The sequence below is a fragment of the Cupressus sempervirens genome, chromosome 7 (assembly GCF_028749045.1).
Source record: "Cupressus sempervirens isolate cs-2001-9-10 chromosome 7, ASM2874904v1, whole genome shotgun sequence".
Taxonomy (NCBI): Eukaryota; Viridiplantae; Streptophyta; class Pinopsida; order Cupressales; family Cupressaceae; genus Cupressus; species Cupressus sempervirens.
In genome coordinates, this window is record NC_143124.1 from 860,831,347 (window position 1) to 860,843,057 (window position 11,711).

Genomic DNA, 11,711 nt, shown 5'->3' on the forward strand with positions numbered 1-11,711 from the left:
AACCCAGATTTCTCATCACTCATGATTTGTGTACCCATTAGAATCGATCAGCCAAACAGGCTCGACAAGCCAACTGGGCCATGCAGGCCAATCACAACTTCGATCTCGCCACCCTGGCAGTCTTTTACGTTTGACTGGGTGCTTACCACCCTTTCCGTGCGACTGGGTCCCTTTTGTTTGGCACCACCTCAGCGACGCATCCTGGTGAGACTTGACCCCACTGACACATGGCGGAAGGGTGCCAAGTCGCTATGCCAAAAACCTTGCAACTTCGCCATGGCAAGATGGCGCCTGCCGCTGATCCATTTCCAATCTGATGGTCACAAAACTTGACCTCCCATGACCCACCTTCTCTATTGAATTGTTGGGCCTGCTAGTACGTGGCGTCTCCTTGTTGTTATGTTAGCTACTTGAGTCTAACTGCGTCAACGGCATGAAATGTGGCCCCGCCAGGACACGTGGCGCACGGGCGCTATGTCGTCGACGTTAACTCTCGGGCAAGTCTCGATAGCGAGACAGCGTCAATCGTAGATCCCTGCAGATTCGACGATCATGAAGACTCGCCATTCATGCTGAGACTACTGGGCCCGCTGTATGCCGTGCACTGACTCATACACATGGCACCACCTCATTTGGTTCTTCGAAACACTAGCTGGCAACCCAAGACCTGATTCGCAGAGCGACCACATGTCAGCTAGGCACCATGTCACTATGTAGAAATTGAGACCTAATTCCCATAGTGCCATAGCGCCTACTGATAGTGTGCCCTGAGATTTATATGCGTCCCCATCTGATTCGCCACGTCGACTGCGCTTGCACGGCACCCGCTGGGACCTATCCATCTGATCATTCCTTGCCACGGTGAACTTTTTATTTGGGCGCTATGTCGCCATCAAAAAATGCATGGGTTTTCCGTTGGTGCCATGGCGCCTCACCGTTTTTGAAACCTCCGAGCCGTGAAACTTGTTTGCCCACCGCCATGAAACTTCTGACCTGTCGTACTCTACGATCTGCCACTGGACCCATCCCACTCGATGCCTTGTCTGCAACTGCACCGCACTCTGGATGACACCTGGCAATCCTTGGTGAGACTTGGTCCTATTGATCCACGTGGCAGATGGTCGCTATGTCGCTATGATAAAATCTGTGCATCTTCGCCATAGTGAGATGGCGCCATTCGTTGATGCGACCCAATCCAACGATCATGAGGACTCATCGTTCTTCGTGTTTCTGCCCTCCATGTCGATACACCTGGCATCACCTTGAGACATGGCCCCACCTGACACGCATCACCAGGGCGCGATGTCGCTATCATAACCCTTGCGCAACTCCTCCATAGTGCGATGGCGCTTACCGTTGATCCGAGCTGATCCGATGATGGTGATCATAAGCCCCAACTGTGTTTGTTGTGCCGACAGGAACTCTGACCTGGCACACGTGGTTCCTTCTGATTTTTTTCCGTAACACCTAATTCTGCCAGTCGTTGAAACTCACCACCGTGAATATTTCTGCCGGGTGCTATGTTGCATTGGAGATTTTTTGGCCGATATGCGATAGCAACATAGCGCCAAGGGCGTTAAGAACCTTTTTCGACCTGCGGAACACCGGACCCACCCCTACAACATGTCGTCAGGGCGTCATCGCACTATAATAAATATCATGCATTTCCTTTATAGCGCGATGGTGCCAACCATCGGTACCGCTTAGATCTGACGGCCAGAAACTTGCAGGTTGTAACATTAAAATACTTATTCGAGACTAACCACTGCACGAGCCACACTTTCAAATTTAAATTCTTGATGGTAAAACCAGAGGTAACAGTTAATTAAATTAAATTTGATTTACTAGATGTAATTAGTTGTTAATGTTATTATTATCTAGAGTTTTTTTATCTAATGGTATTTATGTTGTTAAATTTTTTAAAATTTTGAATATATATATATATATATATATTATTATTATTATTATTATTATTTTATGAATAATAATGATTATTATTTGGAAAGAAATAAAAACATAGTGCTATTATGAATAGGTTCTTTTGAAATATGGAAATTGGTAAGGGCTTTATGATTGAAATAAACTTTGAACCATATCTACTAGAAAACTTTTACAAATGAAAAATTGAATTTTATTCCAAAATGATACTTATGAAATATTGTTGAAAACTAAAATGGTTCAATAACTATGCTTGTATTTAAAATATCTTTATGTTGTATGTTTTATCTTGAGATGGGTTTTTGGGGAAACCTAGTGGTTTGGCCAAATAGGAATTTTTACCAAAGGCTTGGGAAAGTTGACTTTTATTATGGCTTTATGTTATATTTTTAGTCATGATTATCTTTTGATGATTTTAATCTTCAAAAGAAATGTTTACCAAATTTAGTTGTACAGTGTAGGTTAATTTCTCTTGGGTTCCCTATGTTGGAAATATAAGAGGAGTAATAGAGAGGGGAGGGGTGAATCAATTACCACAAAAATAAATCCTAGATCCCTTAGATGCCAATACAAATTAAAACATAAACACTATTAAACTGAACTCTATTGCAACTCGACAAACATAGGCACTCAGTTTACACTAGAAAATGTTGTAACTTGGCAAGTATTGAAATATCAATTGTAACTTAGCAATAATTGAATATATAGATCTTAAGATTTTAACTGTGATTAACCTTAATTAACTTATTTGCATGTACACATAAAATAAATAGAATGAACACAAGTAACACCAAGATCTAACATGGAAACCCAATTCAGGAAAAACCACCAAATGCAACTAGTTTCTATTTTTCACTCTTCTGAATTGAGCCCTATTAGGAATAAACCCTATTAAAGGTTACAAAACACACTATTAGGTGTAACCCTATTAAAATATTTAATCACCCTATTAGGAGTGGCTTTGTTAGAGGTCTTCAAGGCACTTCAACTAGAAATTCCACCTTGTTAGAGGATTTACAAATAGTTGTTAAGTCAACTTTGTTAATAGATTTAGATTATTTACAATGATACAACTTGATTATTGATGTAAACTTATCTTTGTTGATTTTAGATCTCAATTTAGGCTTGTATATTTGCTCCTTCTAGGTCAAATGCATCTTTCTAGCTCCACAAGGATATTCTACTTATCCTTCCAATTTGCTTCCTCTAAGTATCCATTTATCTTCACACTTCTTCTCATTCAATTCCACAAATTGACATTATATTTATATCTTATGCATTATCAAGTCAACTTGAATACAACCTAGAATGATTAATATTCATCTCCTTAGTTGGATAAAACCATCAAACGATATCATTTAACTCAATAAGCTAAAACAAGAAAATCCTTCATTAGCCAAACCTACTCAATAGACACTAACCAAAACATATTTTCCTTTGTTAACAAAGTGAGCTCGGTTAATACTAATTTTCATGCCAACTTGCTTTGTCTCCCAAGTGAACTAAGTAGACATTGGCTTCTATGAATTATGTTTGGTAACCGAGTGAACTCAGTTAACACTTGTTGCCTTCCAGCTTTCCTTTATCTCCTGAGTGGATTTGGTATACACTATCTTCTAAGTTTGGAATACATAGGAATTCTCGGTGGACACATGGAACTATCTTCATTGCTTGAGTGAGCTCAATAGACATTGATTGGCGATGTGTGACATTTTATGTAACATCAAAGACAATATAAAATTGATCAATTATTTTCAACAATCTCCCTCTTTAGCATTAATGGAAACAGAACATGGCATTATACAATGAAATTACAAAGGAAAATAAAGTAAGGAAAATATCTTTAGTTTGATTCGGATTCTCATCTATGAGAACTCCCTCTATCAGTGTGAACTCCCTCTAAATCCAATTTTCTTCCTTTGTCAGAAAACACTTCTATCTTCAACATCTTCTTCTAATAGAAAACTCTCCCTCTTTGATATAAGACCAATTTCTTCATACAACTTCAACTTTTCTCGGTCTTGATATCTCCATATGACATCAAAAATTTCTCCTATCAAACTCTTCATAGAATTATAACATAAAAACTCTCTCCCACTTTAACATCCAATGCCAAAGACTATGAACAATATATTTTCCAATGTACCTTAAGTACAAATTCATATGCAATCTGCCCTTTCATTACTATACCAACTGAATTGGTCTTCAACATATTTTGGTTGATGCATCACTAAATATTGTGTAGTGAGCTTCAAATAAGGGAATGACCCCTAGCTTACCTCTTAGATGCAAAAAATGCATCCTGGGGTAATGGCTTGGTGAATATGTCTGCAATCGATTCTTTAGTATTCACATATTCCAACCTTGCTTCCTTGTCTTACACCAATTCTCTCAAGAAATGATATTTTATTGCATTGTGCTTGCTCTTGGTATCGATCACTAGATTATTTGATATGTTAATTCCACTAGTGTTATCATAGAAGATAACCACTAGATCCTTGATTTGTACCATAATACCTACCAATAGTTGCTTGAACCAAACAATATTGGAATAATTGACTACTACTGCAACATATTCTGCCTCTATTGTTGACTAACATATGCAATTCTACCTTTTGCTTGTCCAAGATACTTGTCCAAGAATTCCCCACCACTAGTGCTCTTCCTATCATCAATGCTTCATGCCCAATAAACACTGGTGAACACTTTTAACTCTAACCTGCCTCCTTTCTTGTACTATAAGCCATAATCTTTAGCACCTTCTAGATACCTAAATACTCTCTTGATTGCCATCATATGATTTTCTTTAAGATTAGCTGAGAATCTTACCACCATACCAACTGCAAGAGCAATGTTAGGCCTAGTATGTACAACATACTCTAGTTTACAAATAATTGATCTATATGTGGTCTAATCTACCTCCTTGGAATCATCATATTTGCAAAGCTTATGTCTAGTAGACATAGGTGTTCCAATAGGTCTTAAGTCCTCCATTCCAAACTTCTTTAGTATCTCTTTGATATACTTAGATTGAGTAATGTAGATACCATCTTTCTTCAATTGAATCTACAAGTCAACAATGAATTTGATCTCTCCAAACATTGACATCTCAAATTTCGTACTCATTTCTTTCAAAAAAGATTTACATAGGTCACCATAACTAGTAAACAGTATATCATCCACAAAAATTTATGCTAGAAATATCTCCTTCTCTAATCCTTCTTTGATGTATAGATTGTTGTTATCATTTGTACCTCATGTCAAGCTCTGGGAGCTTGTTTGAGACTATATAATGCTTTGTGTAGTTTACAAACCATATCCCTTTTGCTAAGTTCTACAAAACCTTTAGGTTGTTCAATGTAGACTTTCTCTTCTAGAATTCTATTCAAGGATGCAGATTTCACATGCATCTAATACACTTTAAAACTTTTATGTTTTGCATACACAAGTAAAGTCTTAACATCTTCTAATCTTGCAATAGGAGCAAAAGTTTCACTACAGTCAATACCTTTCTATTGAGAATAATCTCTATAAACTAACTTTGCTTTATTTCTTGAAACTTCTTCATCTTCATTTAGCTTATTTTTGAAAATGCACTTCGTGCCAATCACATTCTTATCCTCAGGTCTAGGAACAAGATTACAGGTCTCATTCCTTTCTATCTACTCTATCTCTTTTGTTAGGATAAACCACGGACAGAAATAAAAAACTACATGCAAATATAACCAATAACAGAAAATAATAGATCACATAGAAATTAACACAAGGCACCAAGATTTAACATGGTTCACCCAATCCCTGGGTTACATCCACCAAACAACAAGTCCGATACACTTGTAAGGAAACTTGGCAATAAATAATATAACCATTTCCACATAACCCATAATAGATCTAAAATAAACACGGAATTAAAATCCACATGCAAGAGAATAGACAACATACCCATAAAATGTGACACAAGATATACCCTGACAAACCCTCATTGAGGGAAAAACCCAACCTCCAAAAGTATCCATCATCATGTATTATTCAGCAAAAATACCATTGCCATACAACCATGGAAGCCTTCATGGCCATAGCCACAACTGAGCACACTATGTGAACAAGCATGAATCCACACATCCCATGCCATGCTTCCAACTTTCACAAATGCTCCCTTGGCTAACCTGTCAAGCCTTGTCCCGCTTGACTCTTGCCTTTTTCACTCTTACTCTCTCTCTACAACAACTACCCTTGTGGCTGCTTATATAGTAGCAAGTCTCACAAAACCACCAAGTGGTATTACATAAACCATGTGCTAATACCATGTGCTACCTAACCCACTGACCCCACATTTAATATTGGGCATTTAATTCTTTTTCTCAATATTAAATAATTACATGAAATATTTTCACAATGTTACAATACAACTCATCAAGAATATTCCATAAGAATCTTTACATGTTGCACATCCATCTAGGCACAACATTACATAATAAAATAAAATAATAAAATAACAATATTATGCAATGTGTGCAACACCCATTATCTCAACAATCTCCCACTTGTTGTATACATTGCATAGGGTCAATCCGTAGCCACATAAATGGACAAGGGAACAATCCCTTCCAGCACATCCACTATCATGGATCAAAAAAATACACCAAGTGCTCCATCCTGGTACCCACAACAAAATCAAAGTATCTAGCATCTCAAACATGAATGATCTCACCTCCTATTATGCCACTACCACTGGACATACATAGAAGCCATCCAAAGAGAAAGCCACCCAACCCGTCGCATTAGAAGATCATAAAATCATGTACCAACTAAAATTCCAAGCACAAATAACCTGATCCAAAGGTAATCACATGTATCTGTAGTTGTCAAAATATATCCATAGCTGAAATAGCACCCACAAAAATGTGCTAAACCCATCCAACTATCCATACCTCTAAAGGTATAACAAGTGAATCTCATATCACTGACATATCCAATCTATAACTTGTAATCACAAGCCTCAAGAGAAATACCTACCACATATCTACCAAGAAGCTCCCACTGCAAAAGATAATGTCAAATCTATAACCAATCCACTCACAACATCTCAAAGAAGTGAATTCATGTAGTATCAAGGACATCCACAATACATAATCCAATACCTTGCAAGAAAAAAAAAACTCTCATAACAAGTCTCCAACAGTCTCCCAAATTCTCCACAACCAATAGAGGAAAGAGATAAAGGAATAACCATGTCATCTCTCACATGACATATATGAGCACAAACTAGTGATCACAATCTCCAACCAATCTCAAATCCAATGTAGGAAAAAAATGAACATCTAGGAAGATAACTGAGACCAGAGCAACCATGCAAATCATAACCTTTATCATGTCTTTCTACACACACCTCTAGATGTAAACTGTGCAAGTATGATCTCCTCCATAAAACCCCAAAAATAAGCACCAACAACACCCAAACCATACCATATAACTAATCATGGATTTAAGCCTCTCACAAGAAGATCAAACTCAATAAAACCATTCTTAAACCAAGGAAAATGCCCAATATAAAATCATCTCCCAAATTTAACCAGCATAATAACATATGCACATGGAGATAACCAATGCTAAACTATCTCTCAAATGAACCCTCCAGAACTAACTCATGTACCATAGCTCAAGATCCATATCCATGAAAGACAAGCATAAATATAATGCAACTGAGAGAAACAATGGGCTATACCTCTCAAGTAGAAAACTGCCGAGTAGACCAAGAGTGGGGTATGAGAATGCTCATCAAGATAGCCAAGTCTCCAACCAAGACTCATCTAAGAACAATCTCCTCTCAAGTCCATATCAAGTGACTGCCCCTTGGACTTCCTACTAAAACCATCAACCATCCCAACAAATACTTCTCTAATCCAAGAGAAATCAGCATCACCACCATCTCGAAGTATCCATGAGCACCTGTAACCAATCAATCCATGCCAACTCCAAATGCAACATAGTAATATCGTGAAGTATCCAGCTTATGATTAGTGCACTCAATACCAAGAAACTAAACCAAGATCAATGTCAAAGTTCCAACCATGGCCTCAGGAACATAAACATGAAAACGTGATCTTACCATCTCAACTAAAGAGATAACATGCTCCATATTAACATACTATAACATGTCAAAACTCTAAACGCGTATCAAGAGTATACCATGACATATTAATGAAACCATCCTCATACCAAGGATAACATGCCAAATAAAAGCATAAACCACACCTTTGCCAAGAACTTTGTGAGTCCTCAAGATGTAACCATCTCCACACACCATGAAGAAAACTATCTCCACATACCAAAAAGAACCATCTCCACACACCATGAAGATAACCAAGAACTCCATGATTCCTCAAGATCTAACCATCTTCACACACCATGAAGATAACAAGTGCACCATGCAAATGTCAAAGATGCTTCTGTAGTAACAGGATCTAAGACAAACTTCCAACATCTGCAAACACTCAATAAATATATCAATGCCAAAAACTCCCACTCAACTGTGGTACCAAGTCACCTCTGGCATCATAAAATTCATCTCCTACATGAAGATCCAAACCAAACTAGGAACTAATCCTGCACTGTCACCCCATCACTGTCACAAGCTTCCACTAAACCATGTATCCAAACTATCCATGACATAATGATAAAAAACCATCCTCTAACCATGAGCATCAACCAAGGCATCAAACCATCAAAGGACTCAAAGTGCACATCATGAGCTCCTCATAAGAAACCAAATAACCATGATCCTCAACCAAGAAGATATACCACCATAACTAAATCAAAAAATCTAAGCTAATGAACATCAAGGATGTACCTGTATAACCAATCATGTCATGCCAAAATCCATGACACCATGATCACATCCATGAACCGAGCATCTGTCTCTCAAAGTGTCCAATCTGTTAGCATAAAATAGTCAACCATAATCCTCCACCATGACTATACCTGGTAACAACATCTCATCCCTTCTACATGAAGAAAGAATCAAAAAATCGTATGACTTAGGGCATAGACAACCCAAAATCCAAGCCACCAATCTGAATATGCATCAATAACGAAAGATCAATGGGAAAAGACAACCCATAACCAAGCCATAAATGCAACTTGTAAGTATAGACTGCTTACAACACTGCACAACTTGTAGACCCAACAAGTCATCATGCATATCCGAACCAAATACTGATAACCATATCATCATGAGACAAATCTGAAATATGAATTGAGTATACAATGACATCAAATCTTAAATCTCCAATGCCATAAACTCACAATGTTACCATAGTCAAAATATACCATAAATTGTTTAGATAAATATATCACCAAATAAATTATACCAAACCTACACCAAATCTAAACTAATGTATAGAGCTCTCCAAGAGCTTTCCGTTGACTACTCGAAGTCCAAAATCTGACTCCGTATGCCCAAGTTATGCCCTAATCTGTGCTCAAAATAAATAACATCCAACTTTAGGGCTCTTAAAACTTGACAAAATATCAAAATCGTAGAACCAAACCTACACCACATTGTAGTGCTCTGAATTAGCTTTCTAACACCTATAAGAACTCTAAAATTTGATATTCTGAGAGAAAGTTATGGCCGTTTTACTAAGACAGTCTTTTTATCATTTTCACTGCGATTTTTCATTTTTTATTTTTATTTTTTCAGTGACGAAAATTTCGACGGGATTAAATTTGACGGCCATCATGGGATGAAATCAAAAAACTCTTTCATTTCCTTTCAACATGGCCAAACTAAGGCATATTATATATCAAAATTTATGGAAATGTTGACCTGGATCCAATGGTGAGGTCTATTTTTACCCAGGAGGTCATTTTTCCAAGCTACCCCCCAAAACCCTCATTTTAAATGAAACATCCAAAAAAAAAAAATTGTCCAACAATTCACATGCCCAAATATTTTAACATCCCATCATAACAGCAAATCCAAAACTCTCAGATCTGCAATAAATCATTCATATATCTTGCCATTTTCTTTTATCCTCTCATTGCATTTCGCATCACAACATAATGAAAATAACCCAACCCTAAGCTCTTTTTATACAAGTATTAAACCGCTTTAGGGTTATAACATGTCGGCCATAATATGTCAGCTACCATGTCGACTACAACCCGAACCCCACTATTTATGAAGTATGTACAATACTTTCCTGATCAGTCACCACAATCTAACAATCTCCCACTTGGGGACTGATCAAGCTCCACACTAAACAACAATCTCCCACTTGGAGACTGATCCTGTAGCAATACCACTAACACATGGGGCTGCCACTGGATCAAACCACCCTAGAATCTATTGTTCTTTTATTCATGTTCACTCTAAAAGACCAACCGAAGCTGAAGAGGAGTTTAGCTTCTCCCTTGTTACAACCTTTGTCAACATATCTGCTAGATTGTCTTTGGTATGTATCTTCTCTAGCTTTAACTGTCCATCCTCCAAAACTGACCGAATGAAATGGTACCGCAACTGTATGTGTTTGGTCTTAGAATGCAGAGTTGAATTCTTAGCAACATGAATGGCACTCTGACTATCTGTGAACAAATAATTATCCTTCTGAGGATGTCCCAATTCTTCCAAGAAGAACTAAAGCCATATCATCTTCTTGGCTACCTTTGTTGCAGCAACATACTCTACCTCTGTAGTGGATAGAGCATTAATCTTCTATAACCTAGAAACCCAGCTCACAGCTGCCCCACCAACAGTAAAGACATAACCTATAGTACTTCGCCTGGTATCAATATCCCCAGCCAAATCTAAGTCAACATAGCCTTGTAAATTAGTAGTAGAGAACCCAAAGTGTAAACACTTATTAGATGTTCCTCTCAAATATCTGAGAATCCACTTGACAGCATTCCAATGCTCAAATCCTGGATGACTCATATACCTACTAATGACTCCCACTGCAAGTGCAATATCTAGCCTAGTGCATACCATAGCATACATCAAGCTTCCTATAGCTGAAGCATAAGGTACCTTGGACATCTTATCCTCCTCTTCCTGTGTCTTGGGACACATTTCCTTAGTCAATTTGAAATGATTGGGTAAAGGTGTGCTGACAGCTTTAGCATTCTCCATAGAGAAACATTGCAACACCTTCTCAACATAATCAGCTTGAGATAGTGTCAATGTTATGTTCTTCCTATCTCTGCAAATCTTCATACCAAGGATTTGTTTTGCTACCCCCAAATCCTTCATAGAAAATGCATGTGCTAACTGGCGTTTTAGCCCCTTAATATGATCCATGTTAGACCCAGCTACAAGCATATCATCAACATATAAACATAAAATAATGTAGCTATCATCATCCAACCTCTTAAAATAAATACAGTAATCTGAATGGCACCTGTTATATCCATGCTCATGCCAAAAACTGTCAAATTTCAGATACCATTGCCGAGGTGCTTGCGTCAAGCCATATAAACTTTTCTTCAATTTGCACACTAAGTTCTCCTTACCTTTGACCTCAAAACCTTGTGGCTGAGCCATATATATTTCTTCATCCAAATCACCATAAAGAAAGTTTGTTTTAACATCCATCTACTCTAAATACAAATCTTCAGTAGCCACAAGACTTAAAACAGTACGAATAGAAGTCATTTTAACAATAGGAGAAAATATCTCATCAAAATCAATTCCCTTTTTCTGTGCAAATCCTTTTACAACTAACCTAGCCTTAAATCTTTTCTTACCTCCTTCCTCTTCTTTCAACTTGTAAACC